At 44.3% G+C, this 18,253-nt stretch overlaps 1 long non-coding RNA gene across 1 annotated transcript in view; it reads left to right on the top strand.

Moving 5' to 3' along the window:
* The window catches only part of LOC120990160, a 954,651-nt gene that overhangs the window by 260,752 nt on the left and 675,646 nt on the right, over window positions 1–18,253 (top strand). Inside the window, exon 2 of the long non-coding RNA XR_005776378.1 lies at window positions 2,014–2,019. This is a non-coding gene — a long non-coding RNA (uncharacterized LOC120990160). The remainder of the gene's footprint in view (window positions 1–2,013; window positions 2,020–18,253) is intronic.

Raw genomic sequence — 18,253 nt, 5'->3', positions numbered from 1 at the left:
ACGTTTCAGGCTGCCTACAGCTATGTATCACTTACTACTGATGCTATTCAAAACTATTTGGAGGTTTGTACACAGCTTTCTTAGTGTGGCTGGTGCAATCACAATTATGTACTCTAGCACATATTATTCAGTTCTGTCCAGTGGCATAACTAGAAATGAAAGGGCCCCCCTCCCTAGGCAACTTCTTTGCATCTCCTGACTCCTGTGCAACTTGAGGCTATTCAAGATTGCACTCTCAGACGAGGCCTGGCAGCCGCTCTGTTCGTTACCTAATGTCACTGTATATAATGTCATTGTATAATACTGTAGAGGGGGCCCTGACAATAAAATCTTTTAGTCTTCCTGGATGGGCCCCTGCTGAGTTTGGGCCCCAAAGCAGCTGCTTCCCCTATAGCTACGCCCCCTGGGTCTGTCAGTATGCACTGTTTTTTTGCATTATGTTCAGGTTTGAAATAGTCTCTAATTATGGTTTAACTTAAAGGGATTCTGTCATGAGATTTGAGCCCTATAAGCTAAACATATGGCCAGGTCCGTACTAATAACATAAATCCTAAACTGCCCTTATTAAACCTGCTTGTGGCTCTATTAGCCAAAAAAAACTGGTCTTTATAAGCTGTCACTCACCTACCTAAGGTGCCCAAAGGGTTTTACGTTAACCCAGGGTGCCCGCCCGCACCCCTCGCCGTCTGGTGCCCAGCGCCGCCTTCCTCACCTCAGCCCCGCCTCCGCAATCCTCCCGTCCCTCTGCTAGATCCTGCACACTAGGCTCAGCCTGATGCGCCGCGGACTCCTGGCAGCGGCTCCGTTGAGCGAAGTGTGCATGCGCCGCCTGATGCACATGCGCACTTCGCTCAACGAAGCCGCTGACAGGAGTCTGCGGCGCATCAGGCTGAGCCTAGTGCGCAGGCGCCGGATCTGGCAGAGGGACGGGAGGATTGCGGAGGCGGGGCTGAGGTGAGGAAGGCGGCGCTGGGCACCAGACGGCGAGGGGTGCGGGCGGGCACCCTGGGTTAACGTAAAACCCTTTGGGCACCTTAGGTAGGTGAGTGACAGCTTATAAAAAACATTTTTTTTGGCTAATAGAGCCACAAGCAGGTTTAATAAGGGCAGTTTAGGATTTATGTTATTAGTACGGACCTGGCCATATGTTTAGCTTATAGGGCTCAAATCTCATGACAGAATCCCTTTAAGGTCCTTTTACATGGACGGATAATTGGGCCAAACATTGGGCATGAGCATTTGTAGAAATGCTCTTTCCCGAAACTGTACTGAGTAAAAGATGCTGGCAATCACCCAATGAATGAGCAAATGTTTGTTCTTAGGGTTAGGCCTCATGCACACGACCGTTGTTTGGGTCCGCATCCGAGCCGCATTCATTTCAATGGGGCTGCAAAAGATGCGGACAGCACTCCGTGTGCTGTCCGCATCTGTGGCTCCGTTCCACGGCCCCGCTAAAAAAATATAACATGTCCTATTCTTGTCCGCGCTTTGCGGACAAGAATAGGCATTTATATTGCCAGCGCCCGTTCCGTTCCGCAAATTGCGGAAGGCAACACGGGCGCCTTCCGTTTTTTGCGGATCCGTGGTTTGCGGACCGCAAAAAACGGTGCGGTCGTGTGCATGAGGCCTTATCGTGTCTTTTGGATGGCACCTAAAATGATTGTTTCTGGGCAGAAGATTGGCCTCTGTGTAAACGAGGATCTGCTGTCCAGAAACAATGGTTCTCTACTGGGACAAGAAAACGTTGTAGTGATCGCTTGTCCCCATAAAGAGGAGATGATTGCTGCATGTAAATGTCACCTCCTCTGACAAGCAGGCAGTTATCAAGAATGTTTGGTTCATTCCCGATCAGTGCTTAGAACATCAGTACATGTAAAAGGACCATTAGGCTGAGTTCACATCTCCGTTCACTTTTCTGTTATCAGATGAACAGAAACACAGTTAAACAGACTGAATACCGTATTTTTCACTTTATAAGATGCACTCCCCCCCAAAAAAAAAAGATTGGGCGAGGGTGGGGTGGGCGGAAAGTCAGTGCATCTTATAAAGAGAACCTTCTCAGAAACATGGCTGGCACATTGCAGGCTGATATCCAGAGGTGCACCTCCAGCATTAATATATAAGGTTGCACCCTCTAGGAGGAAGTATGGGGCGGGCGGCGGTCATTGAAGCTGTATGCTGCCAGCCTGCATATCCTGTGCTCTGCAGCCGGGGTCCTGCTCCAAGGCAGGGAGAGCGATTCTCCTCTGATTGGTGGTAAGCATGGCAGGAACTGCTACTCCGCCACCTCCACCAGTCGCCCAGCCGCCTGTCACTGCTTTGAGAGAAAGAAGGAAGGAAGAAGCATTACTGACCCTCTGGCTCCCCGAGTGTCCCTGGGACTCCTGGCCTGTCTCCACCTGGAGTTCTTCAGTGAGTGACAGCCTGGATATGAAAAAAGGGACTACCTGGACAAATATGTATTACATATAACTATATTCTCCCCTCATCCATAGAAATACACCCATGTACTGCAGTACATGGGTGCATTCTTAGGGATGAGGGGGGTTATAGTCACATTTATTATAAACACTGTCCAGGTACTGTACAATTATTGGCCTGTGTTTGTATTAAATGTGACTATAACCCCCTTCATCCATTATTAAAACACACCCATGTATTGCAGTATATGGGTGCATTCCTATGGATGCAGGGGGTTATAACACAGGCCAATAATGGTACACTGGGCAGTGTTTATATTATATGACTTTAACCCCCCTCATCCATAGCAATGCACCATGTACTGCACACCTTTTGGTTCAAAATATATTTTTCTTAATTTCCTCCTCCAAAACCTGGGCTGCGTCTTATCAGGTGCGTCTTATAATGCGAAAAATATGGTACTTCAATATTAAAAAACAAAACAGAAAGCTCCTTTCAGTCGTGTTTCTGTTACTTATGCAGTAGCACTTTTGCTTCCGTCAATAGTAACTAAAACTGACACTCCAAAAAAACATTCAAACGTGGGGATTAAAGAACAGGATAAAGAAAAATCTAAGCAGATGTGAAAAGCCTTAGGCCCCTTTCACACGGGCGAGTATTCCGCGTGGATGCGATGCGTGAGTTGAATGCATTGCACCCGCACTGAATACTGACCCATTCATTTCTATGGGGCTGTGCACACGAGCGGTGATTTTCACGCATCACTTGTGCGTTGCGTGAAAATCGCAGCATGCTCCTCTTTGTGCGTTTTTCACGTAACGCAGGCCCCAAAGAAATGAATGGGGTTGCGTGAAAATCGCAAGCATCCGCAAGCAAGTGCGGATGCGGTGCGGTGCGATTTTCACACACGGTTGCTAGGAGACGATCGGGATGGGGACCCGATCATTTTTATTTTCCCTTATAACATGGTTATAAGGGAAAATAATAGCATTCTGAATACAGAATGCAAAGTAAAATAGGGCTGGAGGGGTTAAAAAAAAAATTAAACTCACCTTAATCCACTTGCTCGCGCAGCCCGGCTTCTCTTCTGTCTTCTTTTTTGCTGTGTGCAAGATAAGGACCTGTGGTGACGTCACTCCGGTCATCACATGGTCCGTCACATGATCTTTTACCATGGTGATGGATCATGTGATGACCGGAGTGACGTCACCACAGGTCCTTTTCCTGCACACAGCAAAAAAGAAGACAGAAGAGATGCCGGGCTGCGCGAGCAAGTGGATTAAGGTGAGTTTAAAAATTTTTTTTTATTTTTTTAACCCCTCCAGCCCTATTGTACTATGCATTCTGTATTAAGAATGCTATTATTTTCCCTTATAACCATGTTATAAGGGAAAATAATACAATCTACAGAACACCGATCCCAAGCCCGAACTTCTGTGAAGAAGTTCGGGTTTGGGTACCAAACATGCTCGATTTTTCTCCCGTGAGTGCAAAACGCATTACAATGTTTTGCACTCGCGCGGAAAAATTTGCGCATGTTCCCGCAACACACCCGCACCTTTTCCCGCAATGCCCGTGTGAAAGAGGCCTTATGCTCCTTTTACACGCACCGATAATCAGGCCGATTATCAAGGATGAGCGTTTGTAGCAACACTCGATCACAATAATTGGCCTGTTTTAAAGTTACCTGCGATCACCCGATGAACTAGCAAATAATTGCTCATTCAGTGATCATGTCTTTCAACCGGCATCTAAAATAATTGTTTCTGTGCAGCAGATTGTACTGTCTAAACATCGATCTGCTGTCCAGGAACAATCATTTTCTATGGGGACAAGGGATCGCTGTAGAGATCGCTTGTTCCAATAGAGAGAAGATGTAAATGCAGCTTTTATCTTCGCTGACAATCAGGCAATTATCTGGAATGTTCGATTCGCTCCCGATAATTGCCTGAAATATCAGTTTGTGTAAAAGGACCTTTACCCTGGACTATATATTTATGTATCATTTTTGTATTACGGTATATTGAATCAGTTTTATTTTTTTGCCTTTTTGTCATGTATGAATCAAGGTGGCTGTGTATACCTTGTATATTGATTATACAGTATGAATTATATTGGTGCCGCAGGCTTTTGATGATTAGTGTCATTATAAACTGCCAGCTTGAAAGTTCTATTCATTTGGTGGTCCTTACCTGTCTACTCCATGTTTATATAGGTCTGTCAAGAGAACAATATAGCTGTCATTTTGTCAGTCATTCCAATTCTCCACCCACTATTATAAAGAGATTACCATGTAGACAAACTCTTTGCTGTGCAGCAGTGCTGTAAACTGGGCTTACTGTCCCATTCAGAAACTATATCTCTCTGTGCTGACTGCTACAGAATCACATTATTTTGTTTTTAATTTTAAATGGCATAGTACTGGCGAAGGTAAAAAAAAAAAAAAAAAACACTAACAATTCTAACAAAATTTGTTTTCTATGAATATTGAGTTTAAAAAAAATCCCCCTTTCTGATGGAAGTGTCCTTGTAAGCAAAGTAATCAGCAAATAGAAATTATACAAATTTGCCAAACATCTGCACTGATCTACATTAACAACTGCATTGTGTAGTCATAACATATAGGTCCTAAAAGACTAGCTCAGTGACAGCATCACCCACATGTTTTCTAATTCAATACTATACCATTACCTATTCCATTACAGATATTTTCTGTCTCTGTGTCTCCTGAAATCTCTTGTTGATTTAACCAGTACTTGGTATTTGATATGCAATGTGAGAATGCTACCTGAAGTATCTCAGTACAAAAGCCATAATTTGTATCTTGCATGTGGGCGAGATGAGTGCTAGGCTCAAAAAAATAAGTAGGAACAAAAAATGTGAGGAGGGGGACTTGTTTCATGCTGACGTGGACTGTGTTTGGCACTTGGCTGCAAACGAATGTGTGGCAGATGCCACAAAAAGACAATGCCCTCTGTCATGGACAGGTGTAGAGCTGCATGTTTTCTAATTGACCTAATTCTCAGTCTGCTAGTTTCTAGTGAATTGGGTGAATATTAGCTCAGGCTATATGATGATAAAGAAGACTAGAGGTGGATTTAGACAGGCAGATAATCAGGCAGATTATCATGAGCAAACTCGTTGCGGATAGTTTTCCTGTCTAAAGGTGCAGCCGATCACCTGATGAACGAGTGAGACGCTTGTTCTTCAGTTGATCTTTTCGTTAGTGCTGGCACATAAATTATGGCTTCTGGGCAGCAGATTGTGTTGTCTAAACAGCGATCTGCCCCCCCGAAACAATGCAGCTGTATGAGGACGAGCGATTGCAACAGCGATCCCTCGTCCTCATACTGTGGAGGTGATTGCTACATGTAAATGCAGCTCCTCACCTCTACTTAATGAGCAGCCAGCTGTTGAGAAGGACGTTTCCTTCCCAAGAATCTGCTACTGATTGCACAGTGTAAATGCAACACTTTACCTCCACTTAACGAGAAGCCGACTGTCAGGAAGGATGCTTCCTTCCCAATAGTCTGCTGCTCATCGGCCCGACTAAGTCCACCTTTAGTCCCAATGTATAACTGTGTCACCTGACACTGAGTACACAGCTTTTTTTAGCACCTTATTAAACAGTGTTTACTATATTTCTGATTTTTGTTACATACACACAGTGTTTTGTACATATTTTGCCTGGTTCCGTTGTACAGAGCCTCCGTCCCATGTTATGCCAAGTCCAATTGGGATTGCCCAAGTTAGCATAAGGCTGCCAGCTTTTCTCTGCTCTCTGCCACACTAGTCAGTTCAAACCTGTAAAATAGGCTTTTATGACCAATTTTGTGACACAATGAACTTGTTTTACCAGTGGTATCTAAATGTACATATTTGTTACAGAGAAATGCTATAAAATAAACAGCCCTTTTGCAGTATAAAGTATTTCATGTTGAAGAAATAAAGACGCTTTATATTTGGAAGGCTTTGAATTTTACAATCGTTCTACTGCATGCAGCTTTGCTATAAACACCTACTTTTGATAGCATTACTATGGGAGAGTATAATGTCTAACTGCCGCTCATGGGTGATGTGGCGGTGGAGTGCGTAGGTTTTCCAATGCCTGGTTTAATGCCTGTATTATTTAAGAGTGCACTGTTTCTACTTTCTGTATCTGATTTTAAAAAAGTGTTTCATACCTGGCTTCTAGATGGATAAATATGGATTCTTACAAGCAAACAGTATATGTGTTACTTTCCTTGGTTTGTTATTTTTCTTCAATAGACATCTAATAAATTTTGCCTGGAATACCAATGGCGCAGTCATTATTTACTGTAAACCATTATCCACACAGTGTAGAGTCGGAGCAGCCTTTCATGTGCAAAACAAGGACTGTATTTAAAGGGGTTATCCAAGACTAATAAAGACCTCCCAGAGAGGCAGACCCGTAGTGGTTATCATACTTTCTTGGTCGCTACTGCTGGGTTTCGTCTCTGTCCTCCTCTTCCTGCAGCTCTGAAATCAAACATCCATCGATGGGGGGAAACGTGACTGCTGCAGCCATTCTCAGGCCGCAGCGGTGACCTGATCCTACCGTCTAAAGTGACCACTGTTGGATAACCCCTTTAAAAATAATTTTACAATTCTTGCTCCCTGCGTCAGATTGGAGTAAGCAGCAAGGCACTAGCAACTGACAACACCAGCTGAGCCCACCTGTTCCATTCTCAAAGACTCTTTTTTTAGACAAGGGTTAAACAGCGTCCTAGCAACAAATGATGGTAAATGTCGTATAAGGACCTACAAGTTATTGTGACACAACAGTTGGCAGCAATCCACACTTGCTGGATTTCAGAGCGACTACAGTATTATTAGTTGCAATTTTTCCAGTGCAAATTGTGAGTCATGAGGCCACAAGTCACTGTGTAGCCCTAGCCTTCATCCATATTGACTGAGTAAAAAGGGGTGACCTAGCATTGTATCTAAAAGTACTGTCACATCCCACATTAGATGTAAAAAATGATGTCATGTGGACATGTTCAAAGGAAACTATCCAGATAACCAACACTTCTGTGAGTGGGCAACTACGGGTATGTCTCATCCGAATTCTCAAGGCTTCTTGACACAGTTGAGTTATATTAATATTTAACACAATTTAAAGGGGTTGTTTCCTAACTCGGAAACAGCATAGCTTACTGTGCTACACTGTTTCTGTAGCTCCCATTCACTACAATGAGAGCTACTGAAACAGTGTTAGGGTCCATTCACACGTCCGTTGTTTCTTTCCTGATCTGTTCCGTTTTTTGTGGAACAGATCTGGACCAGATCTGTACCCATTCATTTTCAATGGGTCCTGAAAAAAATCGGACAGCTCAATGTCTGATTTTTTTCCAGGACCCATTGAAAATGAATGGGTACAGATCTGGTCCAGATCTGTTCCGCAAAAAACGGAACAGATCAGGAAAGAAACAACGGACGTGTGAATGGACCCTTAGCGGGCCCGTTCCTCCGTTTCCCAATGGTTGGGGCTTAGTCCCATCTTGCCTTATTAGCGAGAGACAACCCCTTTAAGCCTGGGGTGTTGCATCAATTGTCACAAGTGGACAACATTTACAAAATACATGTAGGAATTTCTACTCCAATACTAAAAAGGAACCTAGTGACATTTTTAATGGTACAAACATGCAATCTTCCAAGCTGTAGAACCAGTAAGAGATGGAAACATCAGACCTACAGACTTTAGGGCTCTATTATACCTGCTGATCTTTCAGCAGATGATCACTAACAAGCGTTAGCGTAATACTTTCCCCCATTGCTCGTTCATCTGGCAATTCAGATTTTTAAGCACGCTTAAAAATCATTGATTGCAGGCGGCAGATCGCGGTGTCTAATGACGAGCGGGGGCATAGCGATCGCTCCTGCCCATGCTGCTGAGGAGATCACTGCATGTAATAGCAGCGGCCTCCTCCGCTAGCTAGCAGCCAATTGCCGGGAGGGAATGCTTCCCTCCTGACAATTGCTTGCTCAATCGGCCTGTGTAATACAGCTGTTAATAACATTCAAAACTCGGCAAACAAGCCTATATACAGTATATCACAAAATTGAGTCCACCCCTTACATGTTTGTAAATATTTTATTTTATCTTCTCATGGGACAACACTGAAGATCTGACACTTTGATACAATGTAAAGTAGTCAGTGTACAGCTTGTATAACAGTGTAAATTTGGTGTGCCCTCAAAATAACTCAACACACAGCCATTAAAGGGTTTCTATCACTTCGTTTCACCTATTTAGCTTTCAGACACTAGCGATCCGCTAGTGTCTGCTTTATCTAACCATCCTAATATAAGAGCTTATTGTCCTGCCGTTTAGCTAAAAAAATAACTTATATAGATATGCAAATGAGCCTCTAGGTGCTATGGGGGCGTGATTAGCACCTAGAGGCTCCGTCTACCTTAACAAACTGCCGCCGCCCAGCGCGTCCCTCCAGCCCGCCCATCTCCTCCGGAATGCGATGCTCCTCGTATTCGGCGCATGCGCAGTGAATGTCTGATCGCTTCCCTGCTCAGACATCTCCACTGCGCCTGCGCCGATGACGTCATAGTGCTCCGAGGAACAGGCGCAGTGGAGATGTCTGAGCAGGGAAGCATCAGACATTCACTGCGCATGCGCAGAACAGAAACGCGCACGGAGAGGATCGCTTCAGCTGGACATGGGCGGGCTGGAGGGACGCGCTGGGCGGCGGCAGTTTGTTAAGGTAGACGGAGCCTCTAGGTGATAATCACGCCCCCATAGCACCTAGAGGCTCATTTGCATATCTATATAAGTTATTTTTTTAGCTAAACGGCAGGACAATAAGCTCTTATATTAGGATGGTTAGATAAAGCAGACACTAGCGGATCGCTAGTGTCTGAAAGCTAAATAGGTGAAACAAAGTGATAGAAACCCTTTAATGTCTAAACAGCTTTTAACAAAAGTGAGTACACCCCTAAGTGAAAATGGCCAAATTGTGCCCAAAGTGTCAATATTTTGTGTGGTCACCATTATTTTCCAGTACTGCCCTAACTCTCTTGGAGTTCACTAGAGCTTCACAGGTTGCCACTGGAATCCTCTTCCACTTCTCCATGACAACATCACGTAGCTGCTGGATGTTAGAGACCTTGTGCTCCTCCACCTTCAGTTTGAGGATGCCCCATAGATGCTCAATAGGGTTTAGGTCTGGAGACATGCTTGTCCAGTCCAGCACCTTTACCCTCAGTTTCTTTAGCAAGGCAATGGTCTTCTTGGAGTTGTATGTGAGGTCACTATCATGTTGGAATACTGCCCTGTGGTCCAGTTTCCAAAGGGAGGGGATCCTGGGATCAGTATATCACAGTACATGTTGGAATTCATGGTTCCCTCAATGAACTGTAGCTCCCCACAGTCGGCAGCACTCATGCCCCAAACCATGACATTCCCACCACCATGCTTGACTGTAGACCAGACACACTTGTCTTTGTACTCCTCACTTGGTTGCCGTCACACACGCTTGACACCAACTGAACCAAATACGTTTATCTTGGCCTCATGAGACCACAGGACATGGTTCCAGTAATCCATGTCCTTAGTCTGCTTGTCTTCAGCAAACTGTTTGCGGGCTTTCTTGTGCATCACTCTTAGAAGAGGCTTCCTTCTGGGATGACAGCATGCAGACCAATGTGATGCAATGTGCGGAATATGGTCTGGGCACTGACAGGCTAACCCCCCCCCCCCCCCCTTCCCCCTCCAAGGGTAACTGTCATATTTTTATTTATTTGCTAGTTTATTAGAGCTAGGCATGTATACCTGAGTTAGTCTGTCAATTATTGTCAAATGATCTGTAATTACCTTATAATAACAGCTTTCATTAAAGTCCCCTGTCCCTTTCCACTGCTCCCTTAAAGGGTTTCTGTCAACAGAATTAACCCTATTAAACTAGCTGACATTAGCAATGTGCTAATGTCAGCTGAACCTAACTAGCCTATTCCTACTTTTATCTATGCCCCGTTACTCCAGAAATATAACTTTTATAATATGCTAATTAGCCTCTAGAAGCAGGGGGGGGGGCATTTCACCTGCTCCTAGAGGCTCCATTCTCATACCTCTGGCCACGCCCTGCTACACTAGATTGACAGGGCCAGGCAGCTGCCGGCGCTGTGCGCTGGGGAAATCTTGCGCCGTTCAGTATTTGGCGCAGGCGCAGTGAGGAAGCCGGCAGCCAGAGAGTGCCCTTCACTCACTGAATACTGAACCGGACGGCGCACCCGCACAATTTACACGCCAGACAGGGCCGGCAGTAGGAGACCAATGCTGCCTGGCCCTGTCAATCTAGTGTAGCAGGGCGTGGCCAAAGGTGGGAGTACAGAGCCTTTAGGAGCAGGGGGAAACAGAAGACAGAGGGGCGGTCCTTCACACTGTATGCCTGCATTAGGCTTCAGAGTGAGGAGGTGTGTCTCTCAGTAATCTAATCTGATTGGCTGCAGGGAGCTGCTGGCTACAGCAAGTGTGTATGTGAAGTGAGGGAAAGACGTTTTTGGCCTCAGAGAACTGGCAGAGGAGCCATCTTAAGAAGGTCCTCATATTGTAAATGTTTAAACAGCCGCAACTAAGGGAAAAACTCAAGGAAAACAGTGGTATGTAAAGAAACTAAAGATTGCTTTATGCATAATGCTGCTGCAGCAGTAACATATGCTAAAACTGATTTTTTTGATGAAAACATGACAGTTACCCTTTAACATCTGCAGCAATGCTGGCAGCAGTCATACGTCTACTTTGAAAAGACAACCTCTGGATATGATGCTGAGCATTACACTCAACTTCTTTGGTCAACCATAGCGAGGCTTGCATGTGGTACTACATGCAGTACTTTTTTTCCTTCTAAAAAAAACAATCACAGATGGAAATTTGCATAACTGATGCACAGAACCAGCCCCCCCCCCCCCCCCCCCCCACACCCCTGTTCTTCTGAAGGATCAGAAGAACTGAAAAATAGCATTGATGTGAACTCCCCCTTATTTACATTAATATAGCAATGCAGAAAATAATTTTTTCAAAGGTTATTTTTTTAAGTAGTAAAACAAAATAAATTTGGTATTGCCATAATCATACAGACCTAGAGAATAAGATAGTAATTTTTAGTGCACAGTTAATGCTATACAAACCAAACCCCAAAACAACAATGGCAGAATTGCATTTTTTTAATATCACCCCACAAATAATTTTTTCCTGTTTATCAAAACAAGAAATGGTAAAATAAATGGTGCCATTAAAAATTCATCCTGCAGGGGTGTTTCTGGAGTCTCAAAAGATTCAGGCCCAAGCCCCATTGCCAAAGGCTTGTTTTTACAAGAGAATACAGCACCACATACCTCTTACATTCAGTGATGTCTCCTCTGATGGCGACGTTCTCTTTGTTCATCTTCTCCATTTGGCCCAGACAACACATGACTTCTTTTAACCATGTGTCGCCTCTGCAAAGTTTGCGACTCAGACATCTTAGGTTCCTCACTTTTTGATCATCCTTCTTCTCATGTCCCAACAGTGTTATCCTGCTGCTACCCCCAATAATATGCTCACTGTGTTCCCCAATGCCCAAAATACTATACTGAAGAAATAACAGTACCATGCAAATATTCCCCAAGTAGTCCCAAAAGTACAACCAATATTAATAATTCTCTCCCAGAGTCCCCTCATTAGTAATAGTGCCCCATACAGTGATAATACTCACCAAGCACGCCCCAATTAGTTGCAATGCCCTCCATATTGCACCCAATAATGCCCTCACAGAACCCCCAGTAGTAATAATGCACCATAGTGCCCCCCCCAGTGATAAAGCTCCCAAAGTGCCCCTTTACAGGTAGTAAAAAAGCTCCTTCATAAGACTTCCCTGTATAGTAGCTATAATACCCCCTTGTAGAGTCCCCAGTCATTATCATGCCCCCTCTGGTTCTCTCAGTAGATATTGTGCCCCATTAATTATAAAGGCCTCCTATAGTACCCCAGTAGTAACAATGGTCCACTGTAGAGCCCTCAGCAGTTATACTGTCCACTATAATGCCCCTGTAGTACACCAGACATATAGTATCCCCTGTAGTGTCCTCAGTTCTTATACAGCCCCCTTGTCGTTTAAATGCACCCTTCTACATAGTGCCCACCAGTTCCAGCTTCCCTCAACTTCACCAAAAATATATATAATAATACTCATCTAACTCCCCATCGCTGTCTCTTCAGGCCTCTGGCCTGAGTCTCCTGTTTTTCGGGTACAGGTGGTCATGTTGAAGTCAACACACCACCTGCGGCTTGGCACAAATGTGCGCAATGACAGCATTGCGCCACCTGAACTTCGGCGCTGTTCTAGTCTCTCATGGGCCTCAGGCCTAGTGGGCTGTGGCCTATGAGAGTGAGTGGCAGTACAGGGATTCATTGGCTTCTGTCTCCTGCCACAGTAAGGCTACGTTCACACTTGCGTTTTTGCCTGATCCGGCAGGGATCAGCAAAAACACTTCCGTTACTGATAATATAACCAACTGCATCCGTTATGAACGGATCTGGATGTATTATCTAAAATAGCAATGACGGATCCGTCATGAACACCATTGAAAGACAATGGTGGACGGATCTGTTTTCTATTGTATCTGAGAAAACGGATCCGTCCCCATTGACTTACATTGCGAAAAGAAAAAACGCAGCTTGCACCGGTTTGCTCCCCAGTATGGGAACGCAACCAAACTGGATGGAATGCATTTTGGAGCATTCCGTTCTGTTTAGTTCCATTTTGTCCGCATTGACAATGAATGGGGACAAAACTAAAGAGTTTTTCTTCAGTATTAAGATCCTCTGCTGGATCTCAATACCGGAAAATGTAAACGAAAGTAGTGAAAGTAGCCTAATTGAACTGTATCACAGTTCTGAAGATGGCCATATACCGTAGTTGAATAATCTGCAGCCACAACGTTCAGTGCCCTGGACGAAACATCCGGGGGCTTGGACCCCTGATGTTCTGACCTAGCAATCCCCCTGGTCCTGCATAAAAAAACGACCACATCTGGCTATGTGAATGGAAAAGTAAAAAAGTTATGGCTCTTGGAAGGCAGGGAAAAAGGCTTTGAACTGAACCCGAATTCATTTATGAAGTTAGAGACTTCGCGAAGTAATAACTTTGGCTCATCGGAGCCAATAAATTCAAATACTGTACGAAGCGCTCGCTCCGTACAGTATTCAAAGTTTTATGTGAATCGACTTCGGATGTTCATCTGAAGTCGATTCGCTCATCCCTAGTAGTCTCAGTCAAACTTACAATTAGAATCAACTTGAAATGCCTGGGAATCTTGTTTGTTTCAGAAAGGGGAGGCATAAAAATACTAACCCCAAAGTACAATGAAGAGGATTTTAAGAGTGGAAGAGAAGAAAAATTCAAATCCAAATGCAACCTAATCATGTTTTACACAAAGATGTAAAACTGTCAGAAATGGTACAGGTACAAGGACGCTTAGACTAGGGCTACACAGTGACATGTGTTGCATGAGAAGAAAAAAAAAGGCTACTGCGACATACAACATACTGTGACTGCGTTGCCACAGTCACACAAAAATCCAACTTGGATGTCACATTGCAAAACCATTCACTATCATTACAAAAATGTTGCATGACTTTTCAGCAACAAGAAGTTGCCTTCTATCTGTACCCTTAAAGAGGAGCTGTCTCCTCTCCTGACATTTCAGTTTTGTAACTAATTGCATTCCCCATGTAATAACAATTCTGGAACATCTATTCTTATGAGTTTGTTGTTCCATTCCTGTATTATTCCTGTTAGAAGTTTACAAATGCATTGACAGCAGTCTGCAGTAAAGGTACTGCTGGGTGTTACCAGTGGTGGGTGTGTCTGACTCTGTCCAATCAGGGCTGCTGGTGTCAATGTCATGGACACACCCACAACTGGTGACACCCAGCTGTACCTTTACTGCAAGCCGTTGACAATTTCTTCAAAAGCTTCTAGTGGAAATAATAGAAGAATGGCATTTCATAGAGCGATACGAATAGGTGCTCTAGAATTGTTATTACATGGGGAATGCAAGTAGTTACTACAACAGACATGTCAGGAGAGGTAACAGGTCCTCTTTAAGACCACTTTCTCCAGTCAGTGTTTGATCAGTCATTTCTATCAGCAATTGTGAACAAAAAACCGGGTGCAGGTCAAAAACATAATCGTAATTCAAAAGCACACGAAGCAGTGCTCACCTGTGTATTGTTGAAGGAAGCACGGAAACAGCCTGGACAAGGCTGGAAGGCAACTTGAATGAGAGAAAATGATGAAATCCAGCTTGTTCTTCATTTAGTTGTGGTAAAATCCAAAGACACAATTCACAAAAAGCGTTTCGGAAGATTAGGATCCGAAACGCATAGTCACTGTATGTGAATTGTGTCTTTGAACTTTACCGTAACTAAATAAAGGACATAACTGATCAAACACTGACTGTGTGAAAGCGACCTAAGGCTGCAGCCTGCCCCTACACAATATAGTCCAGCTGAAATAAATACCATGTATAGGTGCAGTACTGAAAGTACCGGTGCTGCCTGGTAATTAGTGGTCATCCGCATGCAGATCCAGCAGGGGCTCGTGTAAAAATGAATTACAGAAGGAATTCCAGTCAGGTGATTTTATACTAACATCTCTCTGCCTCTATCAGGAGGCTCCTCTACTTTTAGGTCAGAGATCTCTGAATCTCTGGGCTAATGTTAGAAATGAATGAAGCGGCCGCGCGCATGTACGACCAGACGCTCTGGTCATTTCAGGGGACCCTGTTCTCGTGATCAGTGAGGGTCTTACCGCTGGGACCCCCAGATCTGATAGTTATTGGGGATAACTTTTACCTACTGGAATACCCCTTCAAGGCCTCCTGCACACAACCGTATGGCTTTTTCAGTGTTTTGCGGCCCGTTTTTCACGGATCCATTGTTCCGTTTTTGTTTTCATTGTGTTTCCGGTTCCTTTTCCATATGGCATATACAGTATACAGTAATTACATAGAAAAAAATTGGGCTGGGCATAACATTTTCAATAGATGGTTCCGCAAAAACTGAACAGATTTTTTTGTGGACCCATTGGCTTGAATGGAGCCATGGAATGTGATTTGTGGGCAATAATAGGACATGTTCTATCTTTCAACGGAACGGAAATACGAAAACGGAATGCATACGGAGTACATTCAGTTTTTTTTGCGGAACCATTGAAATTAATGGTTCTGTATACGGAACGCAAAAAACGGCCCGTAAACGGGAAAAAAAACGGTCGTGTACAGGAGGCCTAACTTGTTCATGCACAATAAAGACCCAATCAGGTCTATGTCATAAACATAAACAATAGATCCCTACACAAAAAGCATAAAAGAAGCAGTATGATTAGGGGATATGTTGGGTGTAATTACTGGTTGTGAGCGCCACATACAGATCATTTCTAGACATTTTAGAACACGACATAAATTAAAAAAGGATGAAGACTTTAATAAGTTTGTGGTTGGATCTGATGCATCTTGTGTCTTTGTGGCTGGTGCCCCGATATGCTTTTCTATTTTATACAGGTACTATAGCTATAGTTGGCTTTCATTGATCTATAGCCAGTGCTGTCAATGTGTCTGCAGAAATGTCAATCACTATTGTACTAGTAATAATCACTTCATGTGGCTGAGTGCTAAGCTGGTCTGTTTGCTCATCACATTATTGTCTTGGTCTCAGTATTAACCAGCTGGCAGCCTTCTTCTCTAAACACATTCTTATTAGACTGCCTCACATACATATTGTACATACCGGACTTAGGGTACTTTCACACTTGCGTTTTTCTTTTGCGGCATAGAGTTCCATCACAGGGGCTCTATACCAGAAAAGAACTGATCCCCATGCATTCTGAATGGAGAGCAATCCGTTCAGTTTGCATAAGGATGTCTTCAGTTCAGTCGTTTTGACTGATCAGGCAAAAGAGAAAACCGCAGCCCAGCATGTGTCGCAGGGCAGTCCTAGCGTAGGTCGCGGGACACTGGAGATGGACGCATCTACTTTTAGAAGGCTCGAGCATGAGTTTAGGGAAATTTAGGGAACAGAAGGGTACCACTTCTGACTATAGGACAGCCAAGCAGTACATGAAATCCATCTATGGAGGAGGAGTTGTTAAGCCCCTCAAAGATTGGCACCAAGGGACTGTAGGTTCAGAGTGGACCATCTCAAAGAAGGAACCTTTGAGGTCTGGATTGGGAAAAAGTTCATCCGTAAATTCCCCACTAGACTCCAAAGCCATGGTTCCCTCTAGAAAGCAGAACTGTGGCTGCACGAATCCATCGATCTCCAGCAACAGGGCATTCAAAAGTCCCAGACAGTGCGAACTAACACTGTCATGTACTCCTGTCCCGCTAAGACTATAGAGCCCAAGAGAAGCGTTTTCCTCTTTCTCTTTCTCTATCTCTCTCTCATCCCTCCCTCATCTCTCCATCTAACCTTGAGACGATGCACCATGTTTAATCCACCTTCTCTTCGTCCTGGTTTTAAGGACGATGAGAAGGGGGGAAAGTGGTGCAGAAAACAACGATCTTCAAACCTTCTAACCTCTCAAATGTCAATCAATTTCTAAACCATCACAACTGCCTTTTCTTTGCTGGTACTTTGGTCCGATTTTTGCAAAGAAGGTAAAAATCACGGCCGATCCGTGGTCTGAATGTTCCACTGTAACCCTTTTATTCCATCAGGTATGCCCCCAGGCAGCCCCACGGGTTATCACCCGATGTCCACCACCGGGTTCGGGAGTTTGTTCCGGACCCAGACTCAATAACCAGTGTTCATTCTAGTCAACCAGGTGATTGGGTCGTGCTAAAGAAACATCCGAGGACGGGACTAGAGCCGAGATATCTTGGGCCATTCCAGGTGCTGCTGATGACGCGAACCTCTCTGAAGTTCGAGGGACGAGACAACTGGATCCACACCGGTCACTGCAAGAAGCTGCTTAACTAAGTCAAAGAATGCAGAGTATCACTTTTGTTTATTTGTTACAAGGAGGCATTTGTTGATAGACGATACATTCCTAAAGGGTAATATTAATATTAGCTCTGGCTCCTGCTCCTCGCTTGTTAATCCTGTATTGGTGTCCGGGCAGCTAGGCGACCCGTAGATGTGGGATCCTCCAGTTGTGAGGAAGGTTATGCCTGGCTAGCAGACACCATTGACAAGGGTCAGGCCCATACTGACAGGAGCAGGACAGAGGCGGAGCTATGACTAGTGAGGGTCAGAATCCTTTTTAAAGCTTTGGGAGGTCTTGGGGCTCACTGGTTTTCCATTGGATCCGGGCGAAAGGAAATGGGACATGTACTTATGTTTTTTGTTTCCATTCCTTCTATACGCCGGAGTGAGATGTTCCTGATGTCTAATCGAACAGACAAGACGCCCTGAAGACCAAACCATGGACCAGATGCAGAGGATCCCAAACCAGCCGGCGACCAACGCGAAACGCCACCTCCTAAGTCACCTCCCGAAGAAAAGAAGACGTGTCAAGATTGACTTTCTGTTTTCCATCATCTGTTAGGTTTTACAAGACTGTTTTTTTCAAAGAAGAAGATCGAGATCCATCGAGGGACATTGGGGAGCATATGACAAAGAGGAGGGACTGTTGTGGAAATTTTATTATGCGGACATTTTACTTTAGGATGTGGGTGTTTTTTTCTTCCAGATTGTCATCTGTCTCCCTGTGTCTGATTTAGCCAAAGAGCGCTCTTTGGCTGAATCGGGACCAGTGGTAAAACCGTCAGTATGAAAACCTTCTCATGGGCTTGGAGACATATCTGCTTTTAAGAC

Source organism: Bufo bufo, chromosome 2 (assembly GCF_905171765.1).
Source record: "Bufo bufo chromosome 2, aBufBuf1.1, whole genome shotgun sequence".
Classification (NCBI taxonomy): domain Eukaryota; kingdom Metazoa; phylum Chordata; class Amphibia; order Anura; family Bufonidae; genus Bufo; species Bufo bufo.
The sequence above is the reverse complement of the archived record's forward strand: the minus strand, read 5'-3'. Positions and strand labels throughout refer to the sequence as shown.